At 34.9% G+C, this 13,734-nt stretch overlaps 1 pseudogene; it reads left to right on the top strand.

Annotated features, from left to right (window-relative positions):
- Window positions 1-6,883: 6,883 nt before the first annotated feature.
- Window positions 6,884-10,129, top strand: LOC149400948 (gibberellin 3-beta-dioxygenase 3 pseudogene; annotated as a pseudogene).
- Window positions 10,130-13,734: the final 3,605 nt, after the last annotated feature.

The raw sequence follows: 13,734 nt of genomic DNA on the forward strand, positions 1-13,734 counted from the left end.
TGATGAAGTCTCTTCCTTTGAAGTACTTATCGATTCGAGCATTCCAAGCTCTTGGGGCTTGCTTCAACCCATAGATGCTTTCTTCAGCCTCAAGACTTTGTCTTCTTCTCATTTAACTTCATAGCCTTGTGGTTGTTCGATGTAGACTTCTTCATCAAGAACTCCATTTAAGAATGCCAATTTTACATCCATCTGATGTATCCTCTATATTTGTTTTGAGCTGCCAGAGATATGATTAGTCTAACAGTCTCTAATCGAGCAACAGAAGCAAATACCTCGTCATAGTCGATGTCGGCTCTTTGGCTGTAGCCTTTTTCCACCAATCTCACCTTGTATCTTTCGACTTCTCCTTTCGAGTTTTTCTTTGCCTTGTATACCTATTTCACACCAATCGCCTTGTGCCCTTTTGGAAGTGCTCGCAAGTATATCTAATGCGTTGCGAACCAAAATGGAAGGGAATGAGACCGTTATGGAGATCCTTGACTCGCTGCAAGAAATTTTTGGAATGCAAAGTGAGCAAGCGCGCATAGAACTCGCCATCAAGGGCACGAGCATTAGGATGATGGCGGGGACTCCGATACGGGATCTGTTGTCAATGGTGCCCACAAGAAGAGTTGTAGTGTGTATTTATGTACATTTGATGTCATATAGTCTTACGAAGACTCTTGCTTGTAATTGCTTATTCATTAATAAAAAGTTGAAACGTTCATTCAATCTTCCTTGTTTGAAGCTTTATGATAAAACCTTAGTCTTTAGTCCATAAACAAACTAAACAACTTACGAAGAGACAAATGTAGATTTGCATGAACAAACTCTTTGTAGTTTGCTTAAAACGATATATTCGCAATCTAAGGGTCAAAGGACTATTGACCTCAGTATGATTGTTAGAAGAATCTATGATGTCTGGTTATGAGGCATTGAGAGTTGGAGACTCTATAGTTCTTCTAGGTATCTTCCGAAGGTACTGAATTGACCATTGCACTTCTAGAGACAAGATAAGAACAAACCATTTAACCTCTTATGTCTCGAAGTCACTATGTATGAATTGCATCATGCTTACCTTAATCCTGAAATGAGACATGCCATTTCACAGCTTACGTATTCTCATTTGAGAAAGTCAGAGTTCGGACTCACTATGTGATTCCGAACAGGGCCTATTGGTGAAGTACTAAGTTGTGAGAATGTCATGAGTAACTTTGTGAAGTTCTCATAGATATGGAATTCATGTACAAGATTGCTGAAATTCAATGTATGTCACCTCATGCTTTGTTCCTTGGAGTGTGAATAAATGAACTGGCCAGTGTCCAAATTGAGTCCTGACTCTTTTGGATGAAACAATGTGACTTGTTAGTTCCTCGTCAATACATTGTTTCTAACTTATTCACAAGCGACAAAGGAGTTGAGGAAATAACAGCTAGAAGGGTAAAATGGAAATTTAGTAAATCCCGACTAGCTGATGACATTCATGAAGGGTAAACATAGATAATATTCAGTGGATCCGCTCATCATAATTAGGTTGAATTCTTGAGTAGAAAATAAATTCATTTGAACCGAGAGATTTTCAGTGTCAACTCTTTAGTGGAGTCAGTTGGCATTAAGCTAAACTTGGAAAAGGTTTGTGAACTTTTGAGTCCAAGTGTTTAGCTCAAGCTTTGTTCATTTGGGTCCATGAGGTCACTGTCACGAATCACATCGATTAGGAATAGTTAAACTGGAAGCTAAGTCAAAACAAGAACGAAAATAGTCAAAAGGGTATTTTTGTCTTTTGAGACAAAGGATGAAATGAATGTCAATAAATTTTTTGACAAGTTCATTTGATGACTTAATGTCACTCGGCCATGACTTGATTATTGGGCCTTGTGAATTAATTTCATTTCATAAGAATTTTATTGAAAATTCTTAATGGGTCTTTCTCATGTTGTCAAGAACAAATTAAGAAGCTTCTAGAAGCTCCTTCTAGACACCATTTGGGCGCCCAACATACCCATAGGAAGAGAGAATATTTTGTGCATAAATGTATCAAGATACTTGCCAAAAGAAAAAGAGGAAACAAATTTCCTATACTTGTATAGGGAATTTCGGCCAAGGCAACCAAGAGAGAACAAAAGAGGAAACTAATCCCTTGGGGATTTGCTTGAGGTGGCCGCCTATCTTGGATAGGAATGGGCAATAAAAGATTGCTCATTAAGGCTTGGAAAATAAGAGGAAACTACTTCTTTCCAAGGCCAACCATTCTCCTATAAATAGGACCCTCATTCCTCTCATTCTATTCATTCCACATAAGTTAGAGATTGAGAACCTCTCTCTCTAGAACTTGTGGCCGCCCCTCTCCTCTCTCTCTCTAGTCAATTTTGTTTTATTGTTTTGGCACCTAGGTCCTCATTTGACCTAGAGTTTAGCTCTGCGACTTTAAGACTCGTTCTTAAGTCGTAGTGTTTAAAAGTGTCCACTCACTGATTCCTTTATTTCGAGTGATTTAGTGATAGAAACTTTCGTGGTTGCTAGAGGTGCCGAGGAAAGAAAGAGAGACGTGCTGCGAGGGGAGACGAGCGTTGCAAACTTTCCAAAAGCTTCTCAAATTTCAAGCTTCAAGAAAGGTTAGTAAACTTCTTAACTCATAATAGTTTTTATTTATATGTACTTGCTCTTTGTCTAGGTTAGTAAAAATGGTTTTACTTGTAAAAGAAAATTTTTAAAATTCCACCGCTTACCGAAGCGTTAATTATTTTCTTAAACCCTAGATCGATTCCAACAGGATCATGTTATGAAAATGACTAATTACTTTACCGAAGCTGAACTCCATGTGGCACAGATAAATGAGGTTACTCAAGTAAGAATCATATTGAACTCTCTATCGAGTGATTTCATACAGTTCACATCCAACTATATCATGAATAAGTTAAATTATGTGATGTCTCAACTGTTGAATGAATTACAGACTTTCGAGTCTATTATACGTTATTGAGGAGGGTCATGTTACTAAGTTGTACCCCATGTAAATCCTTCATTGTACACGTACATTATTGATATTTTTTAGTTATGACTTTAATCATTATTATATTATAATATTGTAAGTCATGTCTTTGTGATGCATGTCGATCATCCAACATGGAATCGATGAAGGATGTTACTTTTCTTCCTTAATATGACACGCTTTGAATGCCGTCTCTCCCTACAAGACCTTTTTGTCTCAATTTTGGGAGAGGGGGGCTGAAATATATTTTGTAAATAATTTTTTTTGGGCGTTTTTTCTCTTGTTGTTGCAAATAGATATTTTTTACGGTTACTACTTCACCATCATTGTCATGGGATTGTGATTCTATTCCTAAAATTACTTTTTTCATCGACCTGAGCCGCAGGCAATTACAAAGGTCTCATCTTCAACATTTAGAATTATAATGTTTTTTTTTTAATTTTTTTTTTTATTATTGTTGTGTTTGAATTTTGGATTTTTGTTTTGTATTTTCACATTTCAATTATGAGTTTATGTCCCAAAGATGTAGTTGTCAGTTTTCGAGTTTTTCTACTCGAGGTTTGGCCGTACAAATACTCATACGTTATTTCTCGTGGTGGGTGGCCCACTGATATTTGAATTTATCTATTAATTAACCCCGTAAAGTTTATTGAATGAGGCAAAGAGTTGCTCTAAATATAATGTGATTGTTTACACATGATGTGTCATCTATCAATTCTAGTTTTGAATTTTATTCAATATGAGGTCATGCATTTTCTTGTGAATTAGGGTTTGATATTTGTATTTGTAGGGTATTTTTACCTGTTATCTTACGATAATCTCTTTTTAAAAAAATAAAATAAAAGACACATTAAAAAACAAATAAAATTCAATAGTCAAGTTAATTAGAGAATGGGATTATTCCTAAAGTATGATCTCCCCATTAATTTTGGACCAAAATCCATTAAGTCCAAATTAATCCAAATCTATGACCTCATAAATTGGGCAATTACATTTTTAACCATTTTTTTTCTTTCTTTACCCAAATCAACGAAAAAAAAACCCAAATCAACAGAGGAATACCACCTCCAGGAAGAGCGTCGTTCTGTGACTCATCGGTGTCGAATCCAAGCATCTCAATCCACGACCCAATCATCCTCTCCGCCGCTCTGAAGATCCTCCGACGCTAGAGAATTTTGAAACCACCTTCAGTACTCGCCGGAGCTTCCCTCTCGGCCGCGCTGCATCGCCAGAGTTCAGACGACGCTGAGAGTTCGGGCGGAAGACCTCAACGCCGAGGCCAATGTCAATAAATCTTCAAAGGAATTTTCCAGAATCATTGAAGATTTATTGACATTAATGTCAATAAAAATGCATATTTATTGACATCAATGTCAATAAATCTTCAACGAAAACCCAGATATTTATCAAGAAACTGTTTCTGAAAATTTCTGGGTTCTCGTTGAAGATTTATTGACATTGATGTCAATAAATATGCATTTTTATTGACATTAATGTCAATAAATCTTCAATAATTCTGGAAAATTCTTTTGAAGATTTATTGACATTTGCCTCGGCGTTGAGGTCTTCTGCCGGAACTCTCAGCGTCGTATGAACTCCGGCGATGCAGCGTGGCCGAGAGGGAAGTCTCCGGCGAGTAATGAAGGTGGTTTTCAAAATTCTCGAGCGTCGGGGGATCTTCAGAGCGGTGGAGAGGACAATTGGGTCGTGGATTGAGATGCTTGGATCCGACGCCGATGAGTCACAGAACGACGCTCTTCCTGGAGGTGGTATTCCTCTGTTGATTTTGTTTTTTTTTTGGTAAAGAGAGAAAGAGGGTTAAAAATGTAATTGCCCAATTTATGGGGTCATAGATTTGGATTAATTTGGACTTAATCGATTTTGGTCCAAAATTAATGGGGAGATCATACTTTAGGAATAATCCCTTAGAGAATTTGATACTAATAATATTGAATTAATGTCAATTACCATAAATAAGCAAAAAATTAAAATTTAAAACTTCTATTTTTTATTGGGCGGGTTAGGTATCTAGCCCAAAAAGCCCCTATTTTAAAATTATATATAGCCCAACTATTAATATATTTAGGAAAGTAGCCCATTTGTTATAATAACATTTCAGTATTCCAATAATACCCTTAAGAGTTGTTATTATTAACTGTCAGAGTAAATAATATTAACGGTAACAAGAAAAATAGTAAATCTCATTACCCGTAACAAGAACAACAGTAAATTTTATTAATTAGTAACAAGAACAACAATAAATCTTATTAACTTTCATCTCCGCCGTCTCCGGCACCGGAATCCGAGTTTTCATCAAAGTTTCAAACGGCGAAATCTCAACCCTACCTTCAAACGGTCGGATATGTGCAGACGCATGACTTACTGATGTTCAAGATTGTTTCCGGAGGAGGATCATCACGGTTAATCGAATTAACCTTCACAGTAAATCTGATTAACTATCACAGTTAATATGCAAAATTGAACTTACAACATTCGAACAGCTGGATCGGTGCAATCGCGAGACTCGTCGATGTTCGAAATCGTTTTCGAAAGAAGTTCGTCACAGTTAAACAGATTAACTGTGACAGTTAATCAGATTAACTCTGACAGACAGTTAATCAGATTAACTGTGACAGTTAATCCGATTAACTATCGAACGAAAAACCCTAGAATCTGAAATCAAACCTCCACCGCCGCGTGCGTCGGCTCCGCCTCCGTCGCCTTCGAGTTCGACACGCGATTTAATTCCGAATTCGGCGACCCAAGCGACAACCACGTCGGAATCAACCTCGGAACCACAGGTAAGGAGAACCGGTACGAGCTTCTCCGGAAGGGACACGAGACGGTGGCGATCAAGTCCGGAGCTCCTTCTTCGGCGTCGGCGACGGCGAGTCTCCGGCGAAGAACCGGTGGATCGCAGAGGAAGATTGTGGTGTGGTGTTTGAGTGTGGGATGTGGTGTTTGGGTGTTTGAGCGTGGGAGATAAGGGTATTTTTGAGGCTTTAATCAATGTTGGCTATATTTTAAAATAAATTGATAGTTTGACTATTATTTTAATCTCCCCTCTTAAATTCTTAATAGAGGATAGATACTAATAAATCTTTTTTTTATAAAGAAAACAGTTCTCATTAGTAATATTACAAATGAGTACTGATTTTTTTTTTATGAATATATATATATATATATATATATATATATATATATATATCTTCAATTATTTATTTATAAACTTAAATGTTTGATTCCATATAAAAAAAATATTAAAGTCTAAGGAGACAACTTGTAATAAAGTTTATCGAGAATTCATGTAATAAATTTTAAATGATAATGGTATAAGATATGCTGATTAAAACATGATTATCCGCTAAACTCACCACGGGGGACTAATCTTTTCGTCCTTATCGATCGTGTGTTCCATTGCATACAAAAGACTAAAGACACGTATACATCGGATCTATCTCTCAAATTCATTCTTCTTATCAGACTCAAACCCACTCTTTATTATAAAGGACAAGAGAGAGAGAGAGAGAGAGAGAGAGAGTTTCAACACAAAAAAAAAAAACTCACATAGATTATCAGAACTACAAAATCCAGAAATCAACGCCACGACCATGAATAACTTATGACTCCCAGATACATTTAAACATAATTATGGATAAAAAGACAAGAAGATAAATAATGCTGATTAAGACACAATCCGAACCATCCCTCTATAATTAGTTCATATTAATTAATCTGGTCAAAACGACTAAATATATAGAAAGAGTGAAGACACGTACATTGGATCCGTGTGTGTTCCATTGCATGCAAAGACTCAAGACACGTACATTGGATCTATTTCAAACCCCACTCTTTAATCTTTATAAATAGGACCATCAAAATATCTAATTACATTTCGACGTATATATAATGACAATCAAAACAATTGTCTCTTCCAATATTGTCCATCTCGACTCCAACAACATCCCAGAGACGCTCCCGGAATCCCACGCCTGGGATGACGTCATCATCGCAGACGTCCGATCCGGGTCGTCGGAAATTCCGGTGATCGATCTTGCCGGCCCGAACGCGGCGACCGAGATCCGGCGAGCGTGCGAGCGGTGGGGGTCGTTTCAGGTGATCAACCACGGCGTCTCCGGCGAGCTTTTGGAGAAGATGGAGGGGCAAATGAGGCGGCTTTTCGGGCTTCCGGCAGAGAGGAAGCTGAGGGCGGCGAGGCCGGCGGAGGGAGGGTTGGGATACGGAGTGCCGGTGGTGGCCGGAAACTTTTCGAAGAAGACATGGGCGGAGGGGTTCCTCATGATGGGGTCGCCGGCGAAGCATGCTCGCTTGCTTTGGCCCGATTCTCTTGTCGATGATTTCACGTGCGTCTCGAACTCCCTAACATTTTTGCATGCGTACTTTCCATCTATATTATTATTATTATTATTAAAAAAAAAAAAAAATTACATCCATTTATATTAGAGAAATTTTATTTTCTAAATTAAATATTTTTCAAAATATCTTAATATTCATAATATCTGAAACTAAACTTTTGGCTCATTTTTTTGAACAAAAATACCCTTAAATATAATTAAAACATTTTTTTTTCCATCTCTAAGCATCTCTATCTGTCTCTACCCATAGCTATCTAACTGTTTAATCGCAAACTGCCTCTATCCATCTCTATCTGTCGCAAGATCTATCTCAAAATGTGTTAAACTATCTCAAACCGTCGCAACACGTCTATCAATGTTGTTGAAAAAAAAAATCAAAATTTACATCGCTAACCATCGCAGACCGTCTAAAAGGTTTGAAATTTATAGACTAATTAACATTAAATCTAATCTAAGTCAAAATATCAATCCAACCTAATCTAATCTGATTCGAAAATGTAAAACAAGAGAAATTACCCATTTTTTTAACTTCAATACACGATAATATGAATATGATCTTTAAACTTTATTCAATGGTATTTTTGTCCGAAAAATAGATAAAAATCTAATTTCAAATATTATGAATAAAATAGATTCAACTAAAATATTTTGATATTTTTTAAGTCTACAAAATGAAATTTCTTTTATAATTATCCTCCACCCGAACCAAAAACAAAAAAAAAAATGGCCAACCAGATCGAGATTTTGCTTTTTTACATATTATCCCCATGTATTATTAGAGTAAGGCTCATAGTTCATAGTAGTACATAATAAGAAAGCCTTTGTTTATTGGTTCATGGAAATTGTTGTTACACATCTAAGTGAAATAATATTCACGCATTGCTGCGGAAGTCTTTGTCTTTTTATAAAATAATATTGATAATTTAAATTAGAAAATATAAAAATTTAGTATAGTAACGAACCTCTTTTTTTTTTCAATGTTTAAACTAATTCAGAAAAAAAATATTTATTCTATTTATATATGAGTTTAAATGGATTGTTTTTTTTTTTCTTAATTAAGGCTATTATGTACTCGATATGTTAATATATTTTTTCATATTTTTCTCCAAAAAGAATAACTTTTATGATATTTATCTGGTCTTTGACATCAAAAAGAAGGTTGTAATAACGAAACAGACATGCATGTATTTTGAATTGTGTTTGCGTTATATTAACAAATTCTTTGATATTAACAACTATTATAATTATTCAATTGTGTATGCGCGCTTTATATTCTCTGGAGTTGCATATTTTTTTTAATATTATAGTCGATGGATATGTTAAATATTATTAAAATAAAATTAACGTTAACAAACCACTTTAAACTTTGAAGAAACTAATTTCATTTCTATATTTATTCTTATATTTGCATTTTTACTTTCCGCAGATTTAGCCTCTATTAGCAACGATCATAAAAACTAAATATATAACCTTATGAACAATAATATGTTACCATATTTGCACAAACTTTCAGCCCAATTAAACAAATATTGCAGGGTATAATTAATAGTTATATATATATATATATATATATATATATATATATATATATATATATATATATTGTGTTGTGTTTGTTCATAAGAGTGTTAACCTAAATAATTTCAAATATTAGGTTTAGGGGAATTACAAGATTTTTTAAATTTAAATTATAATTAGATTGCCGAAAATTATATGTAAATTTCATTAATTTATTTTAATTTGCAAATCAAATTTCCATCAGTAATAAAAAAGTCAATATAATCAAATGGGTAGAAAATACTTAGAAAGTATTTAAATATCAACACTATTGTTTATAGTGATTGATTGTAATTATTTGAGAATAAATATGATTATGTGTATATAACAAAGAGAGATTTGGCGAGAGAGAGAGTATATATTTTGATTTTATTTGGAAAAAAATAAAAGGAAAAAAAAAAACCAAAGCCATGGTCAACGAATAAATATAATGTGACATTCTTTTTAGGATATAGAAAAATATGCATTAATTCCATTCCTTTGTTACTGTTCATGAAATAAATGTGTACGTTTTTGGTTTAATATAGCTGTTCTTAACTAGTAACATTACATTACATACGAACACTCTCATTTTGAGTTGTGTTGCAATAAATAATTGATGTTGGATTTTACTTGTTTATCTTGCAGTGATGTAATGGTGACGTGCCAAAACGAGGTTAACCAAGTGTCGGAAAAGATTATAAGCATGATAATCGAGTCACTTGGTCTAGTCAAAGACGACGCAAAATTGGGGAACCCAAAAGCCCGTGTATTATCAAATCCGAAGACGTTCCTTCAATTGAACTCATACCCCGTTTGCCCGGATCCAACAAGAACAATTGGAATGGTCCCACACACCGACTCATCCATGATCACGCTGCTGTATCAATCGAACGGTGCAGATGGACTCCAAATCCACGTCAAAGAGGAGGAAGGCAATAGGTGGGTGACAGTGCCCCCAATCGAAGGCGCCCTCGTCATCTTCGTCGCTGATTTAATGCAAATTTTATCCAACGGTCAGCTCAAGAGCGCGTTACATCGAGTGGTTCCAAGTGCGACGCATCATCGATTTTCCACGGCTTTCTTTCATGTCCCACCAGACGATATTGATGTGTCGCCGTCGACCCAATTGACCGGCGCCAATAACCCTCCACTCTATCACGCCGTGATGGTGAGCGTGTGGCGTAGCTTCAAGAAAAATCATTTGTACGATGCCTTTGAAGCGATCAAAATTAAACCTTAATAATCCTCTCTAGTTAGCGTGATGGAAGGAAATGGGAAGGAGAAACAAAAATAGATTGGTTAAGTTGTGGAAGATAATTTAGATATGCATAAATTTGAGATATTGGAAGATTATGTGGTAGTTTCTATTTTTTTTAGTTTTGGGCCATCAAAAGAAATTTCTCTCCCAACTTGGCGATGCGAATAAATTTAATGTTAAATTACATTTATAAGCTTTATTCATATAATTATTGATATAAAGATACATAAAATATGAAAACAATAGATATATATATATATATATATATATATATATATATATATATATATATAATATAGTAGTTGCGGATTGATCCGGGGTTGTGGATTACAGTAAATATATTCTCTATATGTCTGTGACAGTATTGAGCTAAGGTCGGCGAGTGAGCTTTGCATAAGGCAAAATGTATCAAGAAATTTGTCCGGCTCTAAGGGAACTCATCTAACGATACCCAATGATTGAAATTCCACGGAAACAGAATGGAAACCAGAGTTTTGGAGAGTACCGGCACCGGTTCTTACAAAATCGAAACTTTCGTTGAATTTTGCGGTAACCCAGACGGTAACAAGGACGAAAATCGGTTCTTGAAAACTGGCTTGGTTCAGTGGTTTTTCCCCAAAAAAACCATGGTATTTAAGAGGAAACCGGGACCAAAAAATAAAAAAGGTGTCGAGAAATTTTAGGGTTTTTCCGCTCAGTTGAAGGTGATTTGTCGATGTTTTCAGTCAAATTCAAGGGATTCCTTCCTTTATTCGGCAGTTTGAAAGTGACTCTTCCTTGCATCCTAACGAAAAGAAAATGTGGAGACTGGCACGTGTTCAAATCCTGACAAACTTCAAACCTTGATGAAATATTCAACTTTTTAGATTCTAACTTATTTATTGGTATTAATTTGATTAGTATCCAAAAAAATTCAATTTTTTTTGTCAGATTTGAAAATAGGGTTCTGATTCGAATGTGTTTTTAGGTTTTTTTTTGTTAAATTAATTGTGGAATATGAATGTTTATATATATAATTAGCTGGTTTTTAACATGAAAATTATCATTTGATTTTGTATTCAAATTTGTTTAATTTGTTTGTTAATCCAAATTTAATACAATTTTAAACAAATTTGTGTTGTTAATCTTTGATTCTAGTGTTGGTATGTGGTTTATCATTATGTTGAATTATTTGAATTATGACTAGTAATGTTATGAACATATTGTAGACTATTTTCATTTATATCCTATGTTATGTATGCATTTTTTTAAAATATTTGTTCATTAGATTCTTCTCGGTAACCACGGTATTATACGGTATTCCTTGATGGTAACGGTAACTTCAATGACACAACTTACCATATCCTTTTTTGCATCCCACGGTATAATACTGACTTACCACCGGATACTAGAAAAATCTGAGTCTCGAAACGGTAATAATATTCTGATACTTTATGATACATTTGAATTCATCGAGATTAAACCTTAAAAATATTTATATGTATGTGGGCATAGGTGAAGCCAACATAAAAATCATTGGAGGGCTATGAAAATATTTTTTTTGGGTAAAATTTTAAATATTTATTTAACAGTGGTTAAAAAAAGTAATTCTTAAAGGAGTTTAGAATAAGTTGTAGAATTTTCAATATAACTTCTAACTATATTTTACAGGAGTAATATCATTCTAATTAGGTAACAGTATTAAAGTAATTAAGAATTACTAAAATCAATACATAAAAATTAAAAGAATAATTACTATTTGATGAGTGCGTTTTTCGTACGTACAAATCCGCCTTTATTCGGCATGCATCAAGCTTGTTCTTAAGTCTATTTAACGGTTATTTTGAGCTTTCATGTGAATTTCAGTTTTTTGGTGCTTAATCGAGTATCGAAATGACATTGAACCTGTTTTGCAGGCCCTGAGAGTCAAAATGGAACAAAAACAACACATTAAAGAAGAAGTCAACGATGGGAGTCAAGAGTTAGCATTCATCGCGGCACGGCGGATTTGGTCGCACAACGGTGAAACCCTGCCATAGAGCGCGAAATTTCTCAATATTCATCGCGGTGCAGTGACACGATTTTTGAATATTTTATTTCTCGGTTTTGAGCAAATCTAGGCCACTGGATCTTATTTATATACCCAGATGGGTTCGAAAACAGCCTCTCAACCTATATATTAAGTTTATTTAATCTAAAAACACACTTTAATTACCTTTTGTTTTAAGTTTCTCTTATTGTGTTTGGGAGAGATAGAGAGTTTTCTTGAAGTATTAAGCTGTTCGTCCTCGTTTACACTACATTAAAGTCTCTTATTTTCTTGACTCCCGTATTTATGATAATTATTATGGGTTTGTTTTATTTTATTTCTTCTTCTTCTTCTTCTTCATTGTTTATTCGTTACGCCATAAACAAATCCCTTTAAGAGCTATGGCGTAGCTAGTCTAGAATATAGTTATGGATTCAATTTGATTTTAATTGAAGTATTTATTAATTCTATTTCTTTGCTTAATTCAATTCTACCATTAATGCTTTTATGGCGTTCATGACCTCATTCATGACTTTGAATTCATCTTGATGCTTGAGAAAGATTAGGTTGTTAGTGTGCGTGAGTTGAATTACCGTCATTCATTCTTAGGCTAGATATAGCTAGGTTGTTACGGAGTCGTTTATACATTCTTGTGTTCATTGCTTGCTTTGTTTTTAGATGTTGATATATAGAGAGATAAAATTCCGGCATAGCATTAGGTTGCTAGATGCTCGAGAGAGATTTAATAATATCTTCGTGAACGTGACTAGCGGAGTTTGAGTGTTTAAATCATGCAAAAATTCCGAGAAACCAACCCGTAAAAACACATTTAATTGCTTTGTTTAATTTCTTGTAAAAAAATTGTGACAACCTTTTCCCCATATTTTGAGTTCAACTTGTTTTAGTTGATTTAATTATTAATTAAGCTTAATCTTCGTGGGTTCGACATCCGTACTTACTAATCAATATTACTTAGGCGACACGTGTGCGAAAATATCGCAACACTGTTTTTATTATAAAAAGGAAATGCATTAAAGGGGCCAAAACACAAAAAACTAAAAAATTCACCCCTGCTCGTGTGTAAAAAATTTCACCACCATAGCATAATTTAAAATATTGGAAGGTCTAAACAATTTATTCGAAAAAATTAGTAGTATTTTTTTCTTAATTTTTTTTTTAGTGTTGATATGAACATATTACTCTGCTAATATGGTAAGGTGAGGCCCAGATAACCCCTTTGGATCATGAGCCCTAAAATCGTGTGGCATTTGCGGCTGAAGTCACAACTTCAGCCATTTCTTGCATTTGTGTCACTTATTTGCTAAAATTGCATCTGTATCACTTATTTGCATTTTTGTCACCTATAAAAAGTCTAAATTACCCTCACCTACAAAAGAGGCTGGTTCCGGCGGAGATTCGATGAGATTCAGCGCGATTCGAACGTAAAATTCGCTCAACTCACGAGGATGGTGGAGCGGGTTCTGCAGACCGCGCAGACCAGCCCGCCGGAGAAGGAGGCTGGCGGCCGAGTCGCGCCGGAGTGTCCAGGGGTTCGAGCGAAGGCGGCGGCGGTCGGAGA

This window comes from Urtica dioica, chromosome 4, assembly GCF_054948205.1.
Source record: "Urtica dioica subsp. dioica isolate 48M chromosome 4, U.dioica_male_clone48M_v1_H2, whole genome shotgun sequence".
NCBI classification, from domain to species: Eukaryota; Viridiplantae; Streptophyta; class Magnoliopsida; order Rosales; family Urticaceae; genus Urtica; species Urtica dioica.